The sequence below is a fragment of the Corylus avellana genome, chromosome ca6 (genome assembly GCF_901000735.1).
Source record: "Corylus avellana chromosome ca6, CavTom2PMs-1.0".
NCBI classification, from domain to species: Eukaryota; Viridiplantae; Streptophyta; class Magnoliopsida; order Fagales; family Betulaceae; genus Corylus; species Corylus avellana.
Genome location: NC_081546.1, coordinates 22,573,689 through 22,598,402, shown reverse-complemented (window position 1 = coordinate 22,598,402; position 24,714 = coordinate 22,573,689). Strand labels below are relative to the sequence as shown.

The 24,714-nt window shown below is 33.9% G+C and overlaps 1 pseudogene; it reads right to left on the bottom strand.

Annotated features, from left to right (window-relative positions):
* Positions 1-22,156: 22,156 nt before the first annotated feature.
* LOC132185388 (BAHD acyltransferase DCR-like) lies at positions 22,157-24,487 on the bottom strand (annotated as a pseudogene).
* Positions 24,488-24,714: the final 227 nt, after the last annotated feature.

Here is a 24,714-nt window from a genome sequence, read left to right as displayed (position 1 = left end):
ACAACAAAACGTTGTAGTTATCATAGTTAATTTACCAGCACTCCAGCAACAGCAAATACTGGTACCCACTCCAGCAACAAGCTGTGGCTCTGATTCATATATAACTTAATTATAACAAAAAAAAAAAAAAAAATCCTCGGCCTTAATTACCACAATAAAACACAAACACTAAGAAAAGAAAAGAAAAGAAAAGAATTGAACTATATTTTGATAGAAACAAACATGTAGTTTGGCAGAAAAAGACAACCATATGCTTGCCATAAGAAGGGATAGATCCTAGAAAGTTTAGCATATTGATAGTTATACTCTCGCAAGACATTATTTTTAAATCACCAAACTAATATAATCAAAAGCCAAACACTCCAATTCACACAAATATAATCAAAAGCCAAACACTCCAATTCACATTCTACTCATCATTATAACTCCATGCAAGCCTCCCGCTCGCTACATTTCATAGTACTTCCACCAACAAGTGAGAGACAATAGGATTGAAATAACTTACCATCAATAGATTCCTTTAGTGCAACAGTTTCTTGCCCATCTTTCTCTCCTGCCATCCTACATACAACAAAAAAAGAAAATAGTGTTATATACTTGTATTAAATAGAATTAACTTCCATCAACAAGTGAATGACAATGGGATTGAAATAACTTACCCATTATTATTTGAGTCCTTTAGCGCCACAACTCTTTGCACATCCTCCACTAATGCCATCCTGTATACACTTAAAAATGAAATATTGTTATATAAGATTACTCTCTTGCATTGTTTACTCAACTTGATAAACATGTCAAGAGAGGTTCACTAACTCAAAGTTCTTAAACAAAAAACTAGTCGAAGTTCTTACCTTCTAACACAAACCAAATTTGTTATAATCTTTATAATATTAAAACAACTTCTTCAACAAAGTACAACAAAAGCTCCCTCCAAAGTTCTTAAACATTCAAACTATTTAAAGTTCTTACCCTCTAATACAAGCCAAATTTGTGCCAAATCTTATTAATATTAAAACAAAGTCTTAAACAAAATACAACAAGAGCTCCTTCAGACCCATAAGAGCCCCCTCCAGGCCTAGGAATAATAGAATTCATATCATAATCAATGATCTTTCTAACAATTACTTGATATGTGTGTGAAATAAAAAAATTAAAAAAAAATTAATAATTGATAGGCAAGATTCTCTTACCTTCTTAGATGTTTTAGTAGTCTTTCCATTTGTGCCTACATAGCAGCTTGAAATGCTTTTGATTCCATAATTTCTGCCTGAAATGCAGCTTTTGTATCTGCATAGCAGCTTTAGCTTCTTGCATTTTTTCTTCTACGGCTTGCACTTTTTCCTCCATAGCAGCTTGTGCTTCCTGCATTTCAGCTAGTTTCTTTTCGGTGTCTAGCTGTTTAGCCAAGCATTCATCATGGTTGTGTTGGTTGTGTGCTGATGAGGAGTTTGACCAGGTAGGTATGGCACCACAACCTTTTCCTCTAACATGTCTGGAGCGGTGTCCACCTAGCACCTTCAAGACAATGTCTTCTTGGCTGGCATTAGCGTCGTCAAAGTTTGTTGCTTATGATTCCATTTCATTATGCACAAGCCATATAAACCTCAACTAAATAAGCCATGCAAGTTCATTAGACATATTTATCATGAGTACCAATTTCATTCACTTATATATTTACTCTCAGCATAGTCACTCACAAATTTTCCATCCTTGTTAGTGTGCGTGTCCTTGTATATTTCTATGGGATTGGGTATGGCCTTAATAATTTTTGCCTGCATGTAATACACATAATTAACTGTTACACTGAAGGACATTACTATAAAAGCTTAACACTATATATTCTTACCTTCTTGTGAATAACATTGACGAACGTCGAGCTGCCAGCGGTATGATTTGTTTCCATCTGTGTTCTATTATTCTTATTTTGGTCAAATTTGTCTTGCAAAAATTCAATCAAAAAACATATTCATTTTATTTTTTATAGTTGAATACAAATCTTAGAAATAATAATAGACTATTTATTTGAATAAGATGCATTTAACTTCCACAAGGCGGTTTCGAATGAATTACATATAGCAGGCCATTGTTCTGGAGAAAGTCCATCTAGAACATTGGCCATCGCCTCGACTTTAGCATTGGCCACCGCTACTAAATCATGGCTGTTCACATTTTGGAAATAAATTTTGTATTTCTTGAGGTGCAATTTGGAGCGATGCCTCTTATAGGCCAGACTTAATTGATGCTCTAAGGCATCCTTGTGCTTCTTTAGCTCAATATCCAAAACGAACTTACCCTGAGACATAGTAATTACGAAAACAATAGTCAAAATTTTGTCACATTATTTGAAGCAAGTGACATAATACACATACACAATGAGATTTATACCTTCACACGTTCTTCCAAACTCTTCACCATTGGATCTGGACCTCGCTCCAACTCTAATAATTGAGGTCGCAATGATCAAAGACAATCGTAGAAATTATCCTCGACCACTCCTCGACTTTTTCATCCACAGGTACTTTACATTTATCATCCCATTCCAAAGTGATCGGACCATCCTTATTTATCATAGCATTAACACAACTCCATCTTGAAGTGTTGCATGTTGGACATTGTACTTAATTTATCAGCATGTTATTTCCAGAAAAAGGACAAAATCATGAAGATGAAGATGTGGGAGGATTATGCACGAGGTAAAATTTTGAGAATACACTACAAAAACTTTGTTGTTTAGTTACAGTAGTTTAGTAACATGTCACTACGGTTAACACGCTACTAAATGTTAGTAACATGTATATAGTAACGTGTCTGGCATGTTAGGAATTTGGATGTTGCTAAATCCAGTTTAGTAACGTTTCAAGACTGACACGTTACTAAATAGTAACGTGTCAGTTTCGACATGTTACTAAGTATTAGTAACGTGTCAATACTAACACGTTACAACTTTTTGTAACGTGTCAGTTTTTGACACGTTACTAATACTTAGTAACGTGTCGAAAATAACACTTTACCAATTGGTAATGTGTCAGTTTCGACACATTACTAAGTATTAGTAATGTGTTAGTTTTGACACGTTACTAAAGCTTAGTAACGTGTCTGTTTCTATTTCGTGCATAAAATAATAATAATAATAATAATAATAATAATAATTTCTCCAAAATTTGTTTATTTGTACAGCTGATTGTCAACATACATTTCTCAACATACATCATCAATTGCTATCAACATACATCCATTTCTCAACATACATCATCAATTGCTATCAACATACATTCATTTCTCAAGTCGTATCTCAACATTGTCCACAGCATATATCCATTTCATGTCCACAAAACATACATATATATACATCATTGTCCATATACAACATCATTGTTAATAAACAAATAATTATAACTATATACATATACATTAGCAAAACCTTAAACATACAACTTAAGTGATTCGCGAATACATTACGTACAAACACCCCAACAAAAATTCTGGTGAACACCATCATGACAAGTCGACTTCTCCGCACTCACTGCAAATGGTTACAGAACAATCAGTCAGCAAATAAACACTCGAACAATCAATCAGGAATCATCAAGTCCTAAGCGATTAGCTTCGTCAAACTATACGAAGGTCATACTTAACAATATTCCGGTTAAGTGACGTGTATGAACAGACAATAAATAACTTCAACGCTATAGCTACATTGCCAACACACACCTCAGGGTATATACATAGTTTCAATGATAATCCATTCAAACTGTGAAAATTATCTAAAATTACGAAGCATATATATGATCTACGCGTATCCAGCATTTTCACAACCACAACACATATTAATTTGTATTCCTAATTTTCAAGTATTTTGAGTTAAGTATATACGCTATTTATAAACATTCGATAATAACTTGTCTGAAATAAGTCATATGTATACATACGGGCTTGCTGAACTAGTGGTACAATGTCTTGATAAACGAGACTTTTGTCCACTTGGGGTCCGTTGTGGGTTTTCGTTTTGATTGCCATCCTCAGCTTCTAGCCTTACGTCATCTACACATATTACGATATAAATGTGTTCTACACATGCATGTGTTCCAAAAACTAAATGTCTTAACCAAAATCATTATTGTCTATAACACCTCCTCAGATAACAATTTCTTAATTATTAACAATTTGTCAAATCATGATTAACAACTTCTTAATCAAAATCAAAATCATCATAGTTTCTGAATCAAAAAATTTCTTAATGAAAATCGTAATCAAAGATCAAACCAGAATTGTCAATAACAATTTTGACATTATATACAAATAACTATATATAATTAATTCTAACTAATTATATAAACATATAATACAATATATATATCTATTATGAACCATAGAGCTAGGCCAATTACCTGGGATTAAAAGTGAACTCCTGCTAATGATTAAGCAACCCCTTATGCAACCAGTTCCCCTAAAATAAAAAAGAGACCAATTCAAAACAAAAATGTTAATATTACCGTTTCAAAAAAAAAAAAAAAAAGATTGCTGGAAAATCAACCAACCAGATGGATAATTTTCCTTACAATAACATTGGTACATGCGAAGAAATGTAATAGTTGAAAGCATTCATGCTGGCAAACAAAATAATAGACTTAAAAAAAAAACAAAAAAGATTTCAACCAAAAAGATGCCAAGTATCTCGCCATTACGGTCCATGCAACATTATAAGGCCAACCAAATTCATGTTAAAATTTTTATAAGCATTCATGTGGTCCAATTCATGTTAATCAAAAAGCCCTTCAAGATGATTTCTTCTTGACAGTTTGTCAATCCCAATAAGAAGGCCCAGAAGTATGATCTCATTCCCTGAAAGCCTAGTAAACCAATACAATCTCCAACTCTCCATGAAAAAAAACTCACATATAACAATTTATTAAAAATGAGCAAGATAAATAAATTAGAGAGATTTTATAAAAATAAAAGTCCAACCCAATTTAGATAAATATACAAGGTTTAGAACCCCATCCCCTATACAAAACTTGCTATAAAACTATTGAAAAGAAAAATACAAAAACACATATACAAGACATAAACAGATACAAATGAACCACTCAAGGGGGCTCTATTTTCTATTAATCATACAAGGAACCCCTATAAAAGCTAATTCTAACATCGAACTCTCATTTCCATATATGTGTTGTATCCGGTTATGCTGTAAAGAAGAAGAAACAAATGATCAAAACAGATAAAGCTACAACCGTGTCCTATTCAATGCCTGGTACAGACATCAACTGTACTTACAAATCAACCTGATTTCTACTTATCAAGAAAATCAACTGAATTTATTACTCTACATGAGGTAATGCAGATTAATATAACAAATGCAGAGTAATTAATATATTAAGATAAAATTCAGGTCATAGATAAAACAAATGAAATAGTCACTCAGTTTCCTGCAAAATTAATTAAAACTTATAAATTTATTTTAAAGTTACAATAATATCAGGAAATCAAACAATATATATATATTGAAAATCAAACATTGAATATGCCATTCAAAAGCCTAAAAATTAACGAATGGCTTTTGAAAATCAAACATCGAATATGCCATTCAAATGCCTAAAGGCCATTTCTAAACAAATTTGAGAAATTAAAATGGATTTTTTTTTCACTCGTATATCAAATTTCTCAAACATCAAATTTGAGAAATTTGAGTATATATATACATGCAGTATAATATTGGAGAGGGAGAGAGTGTCGGAGAGTCACCTAGGTTCGACACCGCCGGAGTGACAAAGGCCGCTGAGAGGGAGACAATGCCGGCCAAAGTAGAAGAGAGAAAAACGAGCGAGGGAGAGAGGAGGGCGTACGTGCGCATGGGAGGAGCTAGAAGCAGAAAGAGAGAACACCGGAAAATGAGAAACGCCGGAGGAGAACCAAACGGCTAGAGGAGGAAGAGAGAAAAATCACTGTTTGGGAGGGGTATAGTACTGGCGCGCTGGAGGGAAAGAAGAGGAAGAAAAAGAAGAGGAGAAATTGGGGGAAAACAAACTAAGCTGAGAATCGTGAAAAATAAGGCCATAGTCAAACCCATTTAGTAACGTGCCAAACGTGGCACGTTACCAATTGGTAACGTGCCACACGTGGCACGTTACCAATTTTTATATTTTGATTTTTTTTAAAAAACTATATATATAGTGTCCGAAAAAGTATATTGTGTCGGAAAATATATATATATAGTGTCGGAAAAACTTCTTCTATCTGTATGTATAAAATTGTCATATACAGGGGCAAAAACTATATTGTTTCAACTTGAGGGGACGAACTTAAATAAATACATTATCACATAGAAATATATAATCTGTCTTTATATATACTGAGTGTTTTCCCTATATATGCAAAGTGGGGTACTCAAAAGTTACAAAATATTTGACCAAATATATAAAAGAACAAAAAAAAAAAAAAAAAAAAAAATGGAAATGCTTAAAAATCTTGTCTCCATTTTCTTTGACAATTGGTAGGAGGCAAACATGAAAAAAGTATAGTCCAATATAGGAAGCCAATAAATACCTGAGTAATATTAGGGACCATCTTTTTATCCTCTTTTTATCCTCCTAAAGTTGATTTGACTTTTAAAATTACAATTAATTTTTAGATGAATCATACTTAAATTTTGATTCAATAGTGATTTTTATGCCCAATGTGCCGTGTGGTCTCAGACTTTCAGTTACCCAAGCCAAGCTGACCACTATACTCTAAAACATTCTATCTGCAATCTGTAGAAAAATAAGCACACTCCTATACTCTATTTTTTTATACATCCGAATACAAAAACTCACATTTACAATTCACTCAGCAATCAACTATATTCTATACTATGCACCAACTATAGTATCTAGCAAATATTATAGTATCTAGCAAATATTGTAGTTGATTAGACGTTTCCTTATTAAATTTCAGACTTGGTCTCAAGCAAATGAAAAAAAAAAAAAAATTGTAAAATTAGTAATTGTGATTTTTCTGACTTATAATTAGCTTTCTGTGGAACCAAAATAAACTCAAAGGTCCCTGAGTTATGCCAGAAAATAATTGAGTCCCTACAATCAAATTCCATCTACTAATTTAACATATTCTGTTAGTATAACACTGACTTAAATAAGACAAGTATCACAATTTTATTAATTCTAATGTTTTACGCTATCATAATCTATTAAGTCAGTCAACAGAATTTAACAGTGAGAACTAAATTATTATTTTTTGGATATCTTAAGGACCTATAAATTAATTTTGATACCACATAGAGTTAATAATTGCAAATCAAGTAAACCACAGCAACTAATTTTGCAATTTTTTTTTTTAAAAAAAAAAAATTAGAAATTTTGTGGGACTTGAACTATATCATTGGATTGGATCCCTCAAAAATCAGCTGTGAGCTTGGCGTCATCTTAATTATTGTAGGTTTAGTTTTGAACCAAAAAAAAAAAAAAACATCACCTGAAATAGCAAATCTAGTTATTGGACCCAACAAAAAAATGCTATTTAATTTATTGAGCGTAATGACTTGATGCCTTGACAAGTTGACACGATGCTATGCAGAGTGTAGAGCTCAAAGTCCCACAAGAAAAGTAGTTTCAAGTCTTAAATCAGGTTTGGAGTTTGGTCAGAAGCCAACGGGAAGAAACTAATTGGATTGGGGTATTTCCGATTTTCTATGTTGCAAGAGGGGGAAAAATGTGAAAAGAAAAATTATGGGGGGACAAATATAGCATTTTGGAGGGACAATTTTTTAAAAATGACATATTCTAAGAAGAATTTTAAAACTTTTGGGGCCCCCTAATGGTATATGTGAGTCCGTCCCCTGGTCATATACTTATGCTAACCCATTACTTGCTGAAATGGGTTACCAATTTTTTAATAATGTTTTTCTTGATTTTATGTATTTTTCCCTAAATTTTTTATAAGGGTATTTTTATCATTTTAGTGCAAAGAGGGTTACCTTGCAAACTTTACTTGTAGTTTGAGTAGATATTAATGCAATCTTTAATTCGAGAGATATTAAAAAGTGAGTGTTAGCTAGTTTCAAGATGTGTTTTTTTTTCTTTCAAATTTTTAAATAAATTGACAACATATACTAAAATGATTTATTTAGTTTTCATAACAATTTTGTTATATTTTATAATAACATATACTAAAGTAGCTACAAAGTGATCCAATTGTTGCTCAAGTACAAATTAAATTATTCATATTACTGCACTATATATATAAAGCTTTCCATTTGATATATTTATCATATTATAATGATAATTAAACTATTCAATGTTATTAAAAAAATAACATTGTGATTTTTAGAAATAATATTTTAGACTATATACGGAGTTGCTAGTATTTTTCTAATCTTAAGTATAAATATATTTTTAAAATAACCGATATGTAACTAAATAATATTAATAGAATTAATTAATTGGACAAAAAATTAGTAACGTGTCTGTTTCACACGTTACCAATTTGTAACGTGTTAACATGACACGTTAAAAATTGGTAACGTGTCTAACTGACACGTTACAAATTAGTAACGTGATACTGACACGTTACCAATTGGTAACGTGTCAGTTACTAATTTGTAACGTGTCAGTTAGACACGTTACCAATTTGTAACGTGTCAGTTTGGCACGTTATAAATTAGTAACGTGTCTCATTTGACACGTTACTAAAATAATTAGTAACGTGTCACAAATTGACACGTTACTAATTTGTAACGTGCCAAAAAGTAATGAATAGTTAACACGTTACTAATTGATATGTTTTTTGTAGTGATAGAAGAAATTATGTTAATTTATTGTAGCCGTATTATGTGGAGTGAGGGCTGATGTGTAATCTTATCTAGCGTCGTAAAATGATGTGAAAAAATTTAATTGTCATTTTTGAAAGTCATAAATTAAAAATAACATGTGCGTTTTATTGTGCATAACGTGGCAAAGTGACAGATTTTATTAAGTTACTTAATGAAAATTAATTTCAGGGAGTAAACTATTATTCTGGCATATCATAAAGACCTATATATTATTTTCTATACCACATTGAATGATTTACAATTTAGGCCAACTACAGAGACCTATAAATTATTTTTTATACCACATGAAATGATTTGTAATTTAGGCACACCACAAGAACGAATTTTGCATTTATCCCTATATATATGGTTATCAAGTTTTTAAACACTCTAACGTAATTTCAAACATACCTTCACATGTGAAAAAACAAAAAAAAAAAAAAAAAAAAAAAACTCAGAAAACACTAGAAAATACTTCTAAGTCAATTGACATCCATTTAAGACCAATAACCCACTCAGATATTAAGAGTCTGTTTGGGTTTCCAATTTTAAAATGTGCGATTTTAAAATAGCGATTTAAAAACATGATTTTTAAAAGTATAGTTAAACATTTTGCAAAATCACGTTTTGGCCTTTAAAATTGCAATTTAGTCTTTAAAATTGTACGTTTTCAAAAAAGAACATATTTACCGGCAATAGGTTCTACGTTTTCAAATTGCAATTTTTTAAAACGCAATCCCAAACAATATATTTTTTGTGATTTGATTTAAAATCGCACTTTTTCTCTATGAAATTGCAATGCTACACACAAACAAACACTTAGCTAAAAGGTCACACTTGTTTTATGAAATTGAGAGTTGAACTTAAATTTTTTTATTTTTATTTTTTCAAAAAAATTATATAAATGGATCAAGGGTTGATCGATGTGACACATTTATTAAACGAGTTGACCCGTTTAAAAAAAATCCAAACCCTTAAACTACTTGTGATGTTCGTGGGTTGCAGATTAAATTGCCGAACCTAATTGAGACTATTTATTTCTAGGTCAATATTTGAAATTGGTAAATATTAGGCGCTCTCCTGGTATTCTCATTATGGTGAAGTTGAGGGTGGATAATAACCGCCAGCATCTGCTATCCGCAGTTATCCGCTAATTGCTACCCGCTATCCGCATATGCGGAAGTAGATAGAAAAAACTAATATCCGCAAATGTGGATGCGGATAGCGGTTTTAGGGAGTGTGAATGCGGATGTATCTGCATCCGCCTTCCTTTATATATATATAATATTTTTGAAATTATTTTTTCGGATTTGTAATTTGGGAAAACCTTTAATCCGATCATGCTGCAAAACCCTCCTTTTACAGCACCAAATAAACACTTGACACATCAGATTTGAGTATTGTTAAGCGCCAAAATATTCATATTTTAGCCATTAACTTATATATGTTAATTCTTTAGTTTTGTTAGTTTGTACAATTTTATTTCATTTTTGTATTTTCCTAGTTTTATAGGTTTTTGGAAGAAAATGAAGCAAATATGGAAATATTGGGCTTAAAGAGCAATTTTGAGAAAAGTTGGAGGCTCTGGTAGTGCGATCGATCACAGTGAAGTTGTGATCGAGCGCACTACAAGCAAGGACCAGACAAGCGCAAGGGGTGCGCTTGTGCACCCAAGAAGCAGCCTCAATCGTGATCAAGTGCCCACCACAGAAGATCGATCATAGTCCTACGATCGATCGCACATGGGATGCGATCGAGCGCACTCATACGTGAGGAGCAAGTGAGCCTCAGCCTTATTCTATAAAGTGTTTTCTTTTAGGGTTTTGAAGCCTTGTGCAAACTATGGCTCAAACCCTACAATTTTTAGGGTTTCTAGAGTGTTCCTAAGGCCTATAAATAGACCCTTAAATCTTTAGAATAGACAGACAATTTCCAAGAAGAAGAATTGGAGCTCTTCAAGTTCAAGTTTCGGGTTTATTCTTTTCCTTTCTATTTTATTCTATGAAGATGTTTAACATCAAACTTATGTATAACTAAACTACTTAGTAGGGCTAGATTGAAGCCCTAATTATGTTTATTTAGTATTTCAATATTGGCGCCTTTGTGATAATAATATTGTGTTGCTTAACTTGATTAATTCCTATTTTATTGAATTCCTCATATGTGTTTGTCTGATTAACATATGCATGTAGTATGGACTAGTTAATTAAATCAATTTGAATGATTGAGTCTTGGGTTTAATAAGAGTAACAAAAGAAATCCACACCGAGTTCTTGGGTTAATCAACATGGGGAACCGGGAGTAAACACCTATGCCCTAGGCCTCATGTGTTTGTCGATTTCCACAGATTTATGTTTTCTTAAAGAACAACTTAGTAGACACTCATGCTAAATCCTTTAAGAAAGAAAATAATTAGAGTAGACACATGTGCCTAATTCATTACTTAGGGAAATCAAAAGCTTTAGGAGTAGACACCCATATCCTTACGTTGGCAAACATTAAGTGTTCATAATATGATTGGATCATTAGCATATTGTTATATTATCTAAGTATGATTAGTGGTGGATATCAATGCCTTACCTTTTATTATTATCAACTCAAAATCAATCTTTGTTTGTTTTACTTACGAAATTTTTTTTAAGCAAAATTTAACAATCTTCGTGGGAACGATCTCATACTTGCACTCTATGCTACTGCTTTGACCTTGTACACTTGCGAGTTAAACGTACAATTATTTGCCTATTAATTTAGGTAGATATTTGCACAACAAATACTAAATACAATGAAAATAAAAACACTTGATCCAACCCAATATCACTTTTCTAGTTCAATGCCAACCCCATTAACCAACGCCTAAACAACTCCCACCTCCTAGCCAAACATTGCCGCCGATAGCCACCTTCTGTGGAGCCTAGCCAAACACTGCCAAACAAAAAAAGAAAAGAAACCAAACAAAGTGTCCATTAAAAAGGACACCCCAATATTCATATAGAAAAATTTTCCCTATCTCATACTGTTATGTGCTAAAATATTCAAATTTTAGCCCCTTAATTTATACTTGTTAATTTCTTAGCTTTGTTATTTTGTGCTATTTTATTTTATTTTTGTGTTTTTTGTGTTTTTGTAGGTCATGGAAGAAAAGGAAGCATCTCCGGAAATTTTGAGTATAATAGGCGAAATTGGGAAAAGTTGGATTGAGCGCTTATGCGCTCAAGCGCCTAACACAGAAGATCGATCACACAACTGTGATCGAGCGCCCGACCTTGCGATTAAGCGCACCTAAGCACCCAGTTTCAAAAAGATCCTTTTTCCATATCATCTAGGTTTTCAAAGTCCTAATTGAACTAGGACTTAGACCTCCAATTTTACTAAGGTTTCTAGGGGCTTCTAGGGTTTTTCTAAGCTTATAAATAGACCTCTAAGCCTCTTACAAAGGGGGAGAAGCTTTGGAGGAGAATTTGGAGGCTACTTTTAGGAGTTGTTTTCGGTTCTTTCTTTTCCTTTTATTTTAATTACGTGCAACTAAATACTTTTGTAGGGCTAGATTGAAGCCCTAATCATATCTCTTTAATATTTCAATATTGGCGCCTTTGCTACAATCATATTGTGTTGCTTAACTTGATTTTTTCCTGCTTTATTGAATTTCTCATGTGAATGTGCCTAATCAACATATGCATGTGGTATGGATTTGTTATTTAAGTCAATTTGGATGACCGAGTTTTGGGCTTAGAACCCCATCACAGGTTCTTGGATTAATCAACATTGGGAATCGGGAATAGACACCCATGCCATAGACTTCATGTGTTTGTTGATTTTCATAGATTTATGCTTTCTTAAAGACCAACTTTGTAGACACCAATGCTAAATCATTTGAGAAAGAAAAAAATTAGAGTAGACACTCATGCCTAATTCGTTGCTTAGGGAGATTAATAGCTTATGGAGTATACACCCATGCCCTTAGGTTGACAAACATTAAATAATCTTGATATGATTGAAACTTTGGCATATTGTTCTATTATTTGAGTATGATTAGTGGTGAATATCAAAACCTTATCTTTTCATTTATCTTTATTTATTTTTTCATTATATCAATTTTGTGACAAATCTTGATATTTAATTTAGAAAGTCAATTCTAAGCAAACTCAATAATCCTCGTAGGAATAATCTCGTACTTGCACCCTATACTATCGTTTTGATCTCGTGCACTTGCAAGTAAAATGTACTAAGTATTTGCCTATTAATTTAGGTGGGTATTTGGCACAACACATAGAGAACAAGATTCAACAAAACCCAGAACACAATCTGCACACTAAATTATATATTCAAACATGGATTACAATATTCAACATAATTCTTCTTTCTTCTACACCAAGAAGTTAGAAACCAAATAGACCCCAAAACACAATCCATAATAAGCAGACAATCCCCTAAAACACAAGACATTATTGTCATCTTCTCTTTCTTACACTTTCCCATGAACCACAAACACCAAAAAAAGAAGAAGTAGGGTTTGATTTAGTTGAATAAATATACACACAAACACAGTATTTACTTAATTGAAATGAAATATTTAGCAATGATAATAAGCAAACATCATGTAGTGGATATTTTAGAAAACAAATGAACCTATAGAAGCTGAAATTTGCCATTCAAACTCTAACTAAACATCATGCAGTGGATACTTAAAAAAAAATAAAAAACCAAGACTGTACTCAATGTACAAATTGCTATGCAGACAAAACAAAAATAGACATTTACAATTCAATATAATGCTTCTAAAGCTGGAGCAACCAATCTAATCCAAAGTAATTTGCAATACATTAAAACTTGCATCTTGGACAACAATGGCAATTTCCGATACCTATATTCTGGTTGGAATTAAGAATATAATCATGCTTTCTGGCATATTTTTTGCCACAATAACATCATTTCTCCATGATACCGCAGATTCTAATGATCTCCTGCATTTTTGAATTGCTTGTCATATCCATCCCATTTGACATTCCATCCATGAAAAAAATAAATAAATAAATAAATTTCATAGGATCAATAATTGGCATTAGTCAAATAGCTTTGATACCTTACTAAATCCGTGTAGTAGCTTTTCCGTCGCAGCCAAAACACTTTCTAAAAGTTTTAACATAGTACTTTTGGTCGAAAAAGGTACAAAAATATTTTCAAAATCATGACCCATTGAGAGCCTAAATTTCTTTTAGGGACACTTTACTTTCCTGAACTATTCATCAATTTGCACATTTAATCACAATGTTTAAAAAGTGACACTTTACCCCCCTCCCAAACTTTCAAATTGTTGCAATTCGACCATTCTGATTTTTTTTCTTCCAAAACGCCCCCATTCCAAGTTAAAAAAATTAAAAATTAAAAATTAAGGAGTTGCCAGTCTGGGGTGGCCGAAGCCACCCCCAGGCCCAACTGGGGCGGCCGGCTACCCCTTAATTTTTAATTTTCTAATTTTCTAATTTTTATTTAGCTTGGGATGGGGGCATTTTGGGAAAAAAAAAAGTCAAAATGGTTGAATTGCAACAATTTGGAAGTTTGGAGAGGTAAAGTGTCACTTTTTAAACATTGGAGTTAAAAGTGCAAATAGGTGGATAGTTCATGGGGTAAAATGTATTTTCCCCTTTCTTTTAAGGTCACCACTTTGATGGTATATATGTTTATTTATTATATACATTTGGTCTTCATGGGGTTTTTCTGAGTCATTTTCTAGAACTAGTTGAATAGTAATGTTCGAACATTACTAGTTATAGAAAATTTTATCAAGTTCATATCTTAAAATGAAATTATATGGATTTTTTTTCTTCTTCTAATTTTTAATTTTCTATACATGAGAGGTGATCAATTTAATATCAAAACCTATTCAAAATATTCATTATTAAAATTTATAACAAGAGTATTTATACTCATTTTACATTGACTAACGTAATGTATTTTAAATAGTTTATCATCTTAATCACTTATAAAATTACTTAAAATACCTTACACCTAGTAATGTAAAGGGTTAAATACTTTATTCACCCATGTGATTTAACTTCTTTATTTTTTGACCTCTAGGATTTACTTTTTATCATAGGACGTCCTTCTGGTTGGCCTAAAGATGAAGATGGTCCCTCCATCAAAATTCAGTCCAAAATTTGACGAAACGCCACGTCAACACCAGTCACGAGTCGATATGTGTCCATATAATTAATTAATTAAAAATACCAATTTTTTATAAAATTATATTTAATTAAATTATTAAAAAATAAAAGAAATAAAAAAGAAAAAAATAATAAAATAATAAAAAAAGGTAAAAAAGTTTGGAGGTGGCCGTAACTACCCCCTTGGCCATTTGGGGGGTGACTGGCCACCTCATTTGGCCATGGGGGTGGCCAATATTCAACATTTGATCGTGTTTGGATTTCTAAAGATTTTTGTTTGTTCAGATTTAGAATATCAGCTTTGTTTGAATATCTAAAGAGTTTGGTTAAGAATCTAAACCAGATCTGTTGGTGTACATAGATTGATTTGTGGTTGCAGAAGCTTGTACTGAAGCTGAATTTACATGACGACAAAGTCAAGCAAAAGGCCTTGAAGACTGTCTTTGGTCTTTTTAGTACTAAATCATTGTTTCGACTCAAGGCACATGCATAGGGATGCCAGTGATCGAGCCTGGTGATGGAGACATGACCGATGAAGTGAAAGAAGTCATGAAGGAAGGCGCGGAGAGGACGAAAGAGCATACACAGGAGATGAACAAATTAATTATTAGTCGAAATTCATTTAAGCTGTGTATCAGCAATCAAAGAGAGAAGTACTGGATTGACAATCTACCATAAACTTCATCCAAGTTTTTTTGGGTACCCTCATATTGTTGCTATTTGGGCTTTGGGTGATTGTTAGGAAAAAAAGTTTACACTCAAAGATATATTTTTCTCATACCTTATAGATTGTGTTTAGTCTATTTTGCTAGTTTTTTTCTTTTCCTAAGCCATTTTGCTTGTTGTTTATACTATTGTGTATTTACTATGATATGAGTTAAATGTAAGACTTCTATGCTTTATTTTATATAAACACGCACAAACACATATAAAGAGATTATATGTATCTATGTGGTTTTGTATTTATATAACTTGGTCATCTCCCCAAAAAAAAAAAAAAAAAAAAAAATCGTCTCCCCCACATAACAAATCCTAGTTCCACCCCTAGATCAAGCCAATTAAAGAAGAAGTAGCAAGGGAACCCGAGGTGGTTAAATGCATTGAAGATGGAGAAGCTCTTGGTCCATGGAGTTATAAATCAAGCATTCTTTTACAAGGATCATATATATTTAAGGTCTAACATGCCACTAACTGTGGCCATAATTCATGAATTTCATAGTGGCAATCATGAGTGCTTTGTTGGGAGTAGTGTCCAAAATTCCAATTGGTTGGATGATAGTTTGGTTATAATTTAATAATTATGTTTCTTCTTGATTTTATTATTGAACATTGGACATATATATTGATGTCTTACATGTATATATTTATATATGTGATATTGATGTTTTACACGTGTGTGTGTATATATATATGTTATGAAAAATGCTACACTTACCAAATTTGGTAAATGTAGCATTTCTTGTATGTGATTGTGAAAAATGCTTAACAGGTAAAATATCACAATTTATGTGGAATTAACGGATATTTAAATCTAAGCAAACAATCATGAAAATATGAAAAATCAAACACAAAGATTTTGGTGACGAAGAGGAAAGATTTTAGAAAACATTCTAAAAATAAAACCTCTCTGGGGTAGCCAAACCCAGAAAATTACTATCAAAAGATTATCCAGAAATTACAGACACTAAGAACATTTACAACTCTTTGCAAGACCTTGGCTCTGTAAGATTGACAAGCCTAAAACTAGTCTCCTTGCTCACAATCTTCTTCAACGTGACTCTCCTTTATCGGATCCTTCCGATAAACTTCTCAATGAAGCACACAATCAAACTAACAAAATCCTCTACAAGGAACAATTTGCTCTCAACAAATATTCTCTCTCAGCACAGCCTCTCACGAAATCTAGCCACCAATTTCGTACATCTCTCTTCCAAAAGAGATATATTTATACAAGCCCCTTAAAAACCTAGACACGTCACACACTTTACACACGTTTAAAAACAAAATCTGATGCGTGGTGTCCGAACAAGGGAAGAGCCTGTCTGGACAAGGCCTGCGTTAGGGGAAAAATAATGCTTGTTGGAAATGCTATCCAGACAAGCTATCTTGTTGTCCAGACAGCCTCGGCAAGGAGTGGAACTTGGTGTTTTCGAACTTCCATTTCATCCCCGAATTCGCCAAATAACAAGAACTAACAAACTCCCCATTTTGGCAATTCGGTGACAAAACCAATATGCCGAGCCATCCCATCATCTCTACATATTTACTCCTCCTTTTTGTCACAGAATGACAAAAAGTCTTTATGTTTCTTGAAACAGTTCATAAAATATATCAAGGCATATGTGGAACAGGAATAACACAAGAAGAACTCATGATCACATATAAATGAAAAATGCATGAAGTTTAATGCAGGTCATGGCGGCACATCAACACAAACTCCCCCTCAATGTATAACTCATTTATCAACAAGAAACTGGTGAAGAAAAAAAAATAGGTTTTTCCCACTCAAACGTCAAATGAACACACATGATAAACACATCAACGACTCATGTATTGCAACAATGAATATCCCAAACATGCTCAAAATATGCAAAATATTCATGAGGCTAGAAATGGCAAGAAACTCATATTACTTAACCCAAGCAAAGAAAAAATGTTCCATTCAATCCAAGGTTTTGTGATGTGTGTGTAAGCCATTCAAAGACAAAAATTAGCAACTTACAAAATGAGGAAAAAGTTTCACCACCATGAGGTTTTGACAAGTATTTCAAATCAAAAGTCAAACCTTAACATACGAGGGCCTAGCTACTCTCATCCTATACATTTCTCTTTATAAAATAATTTGCACAAGTTTGACACAGTGAAAAACTAAAAATAACAAAACAAAGTAAAATAAAACAACATGCTCTAGTATATTCATAAGAATGCATGACAACCAATCCTAGGCACGTGAGTGACTCACCTAACATCAGGTGAGATCACCACCACTCTCCCTCAAGGGGTGAATGGTATCATCTTTCCTGACCTACACTTGAGAAATCTTAGGTCTAGACTTTGCTCAAACTTATCTAGCCTAGATAGCACTTCTTTCGTCATTATGACCAAACTCTCACTTTCTTTTCTAGAATAGGAATTTTCATTTATATGCACATAAAGTTTCAATTTAAAACAATTTGGTCGAATATGATCAACTTTGCCACAATGATGATAGGTGGGGACAAACCTTTGAGAATGTAGTCTTTTATGAGGAGGGATATATTTAGACTTTTATCTAGGTAAACACGACTCTATATCACATTTTTCTTTCTTAGGAGAAACCGAGTTTTTCCAAAGTCTTTGGGATTTAAACTAAAAACAGTTTGGTCTGATGTGACCAATAATCCCACAATGGTGGCAGGTAGGAACAAACTTAGCCTCAGTTTGTTTCTTAGAAGAAATCTTGGATTTTGGCTCAATACACTTATTCAAACAAGAAGTTTTGCCCCTATCCAAATAGACTATATTAGCCTTGAATTTTTTAACATTCACAGGCTTAACATGCAAGGTATTTATGTCAGATTTAGAAGTATGTCAAGTAGAGCTACCAACATTATCAACAATCATAGGAATCCCAGAATTATCACCATCAGAGTTGTGAGTATGCATTATTTTCCCAAGGGAATTGCTAGAGAATTTTTCCAATTGAGTTTCTAACTCTTTTAATTTATTATCTAACAAATGAACTTTAGAAACTAGAACATGATTTTCAGATCTTCAAGAATCAATTAAGACATGTGATTTAGACAATTTAGTTACTAAAGATTCTTTCACATGTTCAAGATCTTGGAAACCCTCCAAACAATTTGTGTATTTATGTCTCAAAAACCTGACTTTTTTCCAACAAATTGTTGAAGGAGTTTATAAGTTCATATCCCCTTTGAGAAGTATTCATAGCAAACAAGGAGTCAAAAGATCTCACTTAGGACTTTAATCCAAACAGAGTGAACCCACTTCGATACCAATTGAAAAATGCTTCACAGGTCAAATATCACAGTTTATGCGAAATTAAAGGACATTTAAATCTAAGTAAACAATCACCAAAATATGAAAAATCAAACACATGGATTTTGGTGATGAAGAGGAAACCTTTTAGAAAACGTTCAAAAAGTAAAGCCTCTCCAAGGAAGCCAAACTCAAGAAATCACTATCAAAAGATGATTTAAAGATTATAGACACTAGGAACACTTACAACCCTTTGGCTCTGTAAAATCGACAAGCCTACAACTCGTCTCTTTACTCACAATCTTCTTCAACGTGATTCTCTGTTACCGGATCCTTCCGATAGACTTCTCAATAAAGCGAACAATCAAACTAACAAAATCCTCTACGAGGAACAATTTGGCTCTCAACAAATATTCTCTCTCAGCACATCCTCTCACGAAACCTAGCCACCAATTTCGTACCACTCTCTTCCGAAAGAGATGTATTTATATGAGCCCCCAAAAAATCTAGACACGTCACACACTTTACACGTTTAAAAACAAAGTATGTGGTGTCCAGACAAGGGAAGAGCTTGTCAAGACAGGGCCTGCGTTAGGGGAAAAATAATGCTTTCTGCAATTGCTGTCCAGACAGGCTGTCTTGTTGTTCGGATAGCCTTGGCAAAACTAGCTTGTATGCTTTCTGGAATTGCTATCCGAACAAGCTGTCTTGCTGTTCGGATAGCCTTGGCAAGGAGTGGAACTTGGTGCTTTCAAACTTCCATTTCATCACCGAATTCGCCAAACAACAAAAACTAACAGATTGTATATTGTTCTACCATATAATGTACATAAGGTTCTTAAGTTACATTGTATTTGACTATGATATAAGTAAATGAACTTTCACACAGAAGATCCTAGTCATCGGTCCTTATAACTTATAAAATCATTGTTTGTAGTTGTAAATAGAATTGGAAAATCCATCTAGGCTATAAAATGTCCACCTTAACGATTTGTCTTGATTCGAAGAAGAAGTGGGTTTCGGATTGATATGTTGGTATAAGAGCAAGATAGTGCCATACATCGAACAAACCATGTGAGATTGTGAGTATTCATTCTTTTAATACTGTAATAAGCATGATGTACGTGCACAATGACTTATTTGACAGTTACTCTAAATCCTGATAAGATCATGAATTCAAATGTAAAGTGTGGGTTACTTTGATGCTTCAATAAGTGAGATCTTCCTACAATCAACATCTCAATTCATTGGGTGAAAGCATGTAGCATTATGAGTACATCATCTTCAAGAAGAAGTCAAAGTCCTTTGTCAGGAACAAATTGATAAAGAATATTCTCTTTTATGTAGATTTAATGGGAAAGATTATTTTAAAGCTTGGGCCTGAGTGTTTCAGTTGGATTTGTTGAAACTTTTGTGTACATAGTGAGGTGGAGTCTCATAGAGTACAAAAGGATAATCATGTAAGTAAATCGGGTACTCAAATATAAGAGGTAGTGAATAAAGTAACAGTTTATTGTCTTTGATTCGACTACGGAAAATTCAATGGAGGGGTAATATGTAGTAAATAGGTACGTCACGGGGATTAATTGATTAATTCAAAAATACAAATTAGAGTGAAGTCACATTTGTTTAGTGGAATCAATTGTGATTAATAGCATAGTGTGACAAGTCATGGACGACAAGTGTTACATGCCTATTGGAGATGATTGTATTTTTCCCTTTAGGTCCCTCTTTGAGTTAATGTAAATTAACTATTTAGTTTTGGGCCTCAGTTATGTATTTCTTTATTTGAGTTGTTTTATGTCATAAAAATTGGGCCAAGGAATTTAATTCTTATGTGGCTTGTTATTTGGAGTTGATTGGGCTTAGGAATTTAATTCATAGAGGTTTAAGCAATTAAAAGAGATTTGGGCTCATAGATTTAATTCTTGAGGGCTTAAGTAGAGTTAAAAGATTAATATTGGACCAATTGGATAAAGGCCAAGCCCAAGCATTGGGATTCAAGGAAAAGGGTTAGGGTTAAACCTAGCCATAGGCCCATAGAATTCTAGGATTCTAGAATTCTTTTTGCCCACCTTTCCAAGTAAACCTGAATCTATAAATAGATTACCCTAGAGTAGCATAATGCGTACTTGTGAGTGCATAAGAGTTGTGAGAAATATACAAGAGAAAAAAATACATATATATTTTCAAGTTTATGCTTCTAGCTAATAAATTTAAGAAATTGAGAATAGTTTGTGAGTCCACACTCACTCATTTTCAGTTATCAAGGATACGATTTGAAGTCTGAATTAATTCCTCAACAACTGGAAGCCAACTTGCTCTTCGTCGTCAAACATGCAAGAAGGATTTCAAGCAAAATTATATATCCCAACATGCCTAGAAGATGCTGAATTTTCATATAAGTAACACTAAATTGTGTTTTTAATTTTAAATCTAACCTTATTTTCTTTAAGTTAAAAATATTTGGAATTGCTTTCCGTTGCGTATACTTCTATATGCATGATCCTTAGCTAATGGGGGTGGCCCATGAGGTGGCTACGTCCACCCCTTTGTTTGTTTGTTTGTTTTTTTTTTTTTTTTTTTTTTTTTTTATGTTTCCTAAGCATTGAGAAAGTTACCGTTCTACCCAATATGTAGAGAACCAAAATAACTTCCCTTTAGCCTCCATATGCATTATTTTAATACAAATTTTTTATCTCTCCTCTCTCCTCTCTCATCTCTTTATTTTTCATTGGGATTGTGTTGAAATTTTGTAAACATTTTGAAAGTATAAGCAGGAACTTATATTTTGTAAAGAAAGAATTTTTAATTCATATAAGGAAAAATAAGGGAAAATATTGTAAATTATATTTAGATATGGAAGTAAAAAGTAGTTTTATTTTAAATTTTTTTTTTTTAAAAAATCAAATGGAATGCTCTCACATATGACCATATTGTTGCAATTCCGTGTTACCAAAAGGAAGTACGTACCATAAGGTGGTGAGCGTTGGTGATAACACTTGGGTAGGTGCATTAATGAAATTACAATTACATGAATGTTATTAAAGTTGTATGTTTATTAGTCTGCTATTCTAAGCTCAAATTAGTGAAATTACAATTTCCTAAACACTCTAGCCGACTAGCCCTAGCTTAGTACGTACGTACGTATGTTGTTGTTGTTCGATCTTCTTCTTGCATGATTGCATCCAAATACATGAAAAATTAATTAGAACTCCATAAGAAACTCCTTGTCCTTCTCAAGCCTCTCCATAGTTGCTGCATCCAACCTAATCTCCACATTGATGATCCTCCCACCACTCTTCCCCTGCAACAAGTACACCATCCCATCAAACCCATGTACGTACGTGTGAGTCACACTCTCCGCCTTCCCCCACCCGAAATCCACCCCGTACGCCGTGAACCTCGGTGAGCTCCCCACCATCACGGCCTCACGGGGTTCACTCCGGCGTCCTTAAACTGGAACATCTTCGGTGACCTCTCCCACTCTTTGTTGCGCTCCTCGATGGCCTTGGCGTCTTGCATTTCTATTGATTTCTGAATCATTGCCGCACCAAACTCTGCCGGGTTCGCCGATAACAACCCGGCTGTCGTGACAGTGAACACTGCTTGGATTAGGTTCCCGAAGTAGCTCTTCGGCATCAGCGGCTCAACCCGCTTCCGGCAATCTGCAAAGACGGTGAACACGGTGTGGTCTTCGGGGTTCAGTTTACGTGCATGGGTTACATGACGCCAGATATGGACGGAGAGTGATTGGAATGTGGAGAATGGTTTCGAGCTGTCCGATGAGGAGGGAGGATTTGCGTTGACTTTTGACTTGATCTTGTCGATGGCAGCCTCGGAGAAGCTGAAGATCTTCTCCCTGAGTTGTGGAGCCGGCTTTGCGTCGCCATTGGATGAAGCGAGTGTGTCCGCGGGGAGCGAGATGTCGAACTTCCCATGATCTCATGAAGTGCCACGTGGAGGTCCCGTCGACGATCCCGTGGTTGAATGCGTGCCCCATTGCGAGTCCGTCTTTCAGCTTGGTTAACTACGTACGTCAACGACGAAGATACGTGTTTTAGTGGGCTCAACTCACATCACAATATCACATGCATGTTACATATAACATTTATTTAACGAGAAATAGTTAATAATAAATAAAAGAAAGAAATTGATGAAGTTGAATATGATGGGACGCTAGTGGTGTGTCAAACAGACCAAAATTCTCAGACCTTATCCTTGAATGAAGTGTAAAGTGTTGCTTTCAAGTGACAAGAGACAATTTGCGAAAAAAGAAATTATTTGGCTGGTGGAAAATGCTATCGGCGGACATGTGATAAATATTTGAAGGCACTGGGCCCAAATACGACAGCATGATAAAAAAAAAAAAAAGAAAAAAAAAAGAAAGTAAGCTACCTATTAAATTTAATATGATATTAGAGTATATATCTTTAGTTCTTATAATTTATCTCTTATTTCAAGCTCAAATCCGATATCCGAAACTCAAGATACAATCTTTTTAGTAAAACTCTTCAGGTGCGAATTTAACCAAAATGGGTAAAACTGTCTTGCATCATTCTCACCGAGTTGGAGAGAATTCGTCTTTGAATTCTGATAGTTCTTGCCTCGATCCTTCGGAAGCCCAATCAATCTCTTCCATTCCTTTCTCTTCAAAAGCAAAACAATGCAATATTCTACAGTAAATAATACTTCACTACTCACCACAAGACTATGATTATCAACTTGAAAACTTTTCACACTATATTCAAAGAACTTTGGCTTCACAGGACAATCATACATGTTCTCCCATTCATACACCATGAATATCTCCCAAAAGGAATCAATGATCTCCTTCCTTTTAAATATAAAATTCTTCACCGCATAAAAATCATCAAAAACCTTAACATCAAGAGAATTTGATAAAATATTTTCTACCCCAAGGAAATCAACTTTATTAACATCCAAATCAAAGACTTCACTTTTAGGGCTCATCAAGCACATGATGTATAGAACTCTCATCAACAAAATTTTCAATATTATCTGAGAGATTTACCTTTTCCAATAATTCCTCTTCTTCGGGATAGATGTCCCAATCTACTACAGATTCTTCCTCGTGATCATAGGACAAAGAACTTCTCATAAGAGCTTCATCGTTGATATCACTATCATAGGTTGGTGGAGAATCTCAATCCATGAATCCTTGTGAAGGATCTTCAACATCTTCATGAACATCTCCATGTTTGAACTACTCGTCAATGAACTCGTATTCTTGGAACTCTTCATCAACAAATTCATCTTCCTTCTCCACATAAGATGGATTTGGTAGATGGATTTGAGGATCACGAATAACGGTCAAGTTGGCCTGTCGTGGACTCTGCGTGTCAAACCATATCTTCTTCTGTTGAGATCGCACCCAACTAAAGGTAACCGTGTCATCCTCATCCACAAAACGGGAAGTTGGTTGACAGCGACGATCGTTAGCAACTTCGATGGCGGCAATTTGATCGGATAAGGCTCTAATTTGCTCCATCAGCCTATTGTTGGGGTTATCCCACATCGGTTGTAGAAGGGGCTAGTGGTCAGTTTATAAGTGTGGGGAAAAGCCTCACCTCTTGAGCTAGCATTTGGGATTGAGAAAGACCCCCAAGACCACCCAACACTGGTATCAAAGCCCAGGTTTACCAACAAGTCTTGGCCCAACAGTCCACGGGAGAAACGGGTTGTCGTTGCTCTAACCCAGGGCCGATGTGTGAGTGGGAGATTGTTGTGGTTATCCCACATTAG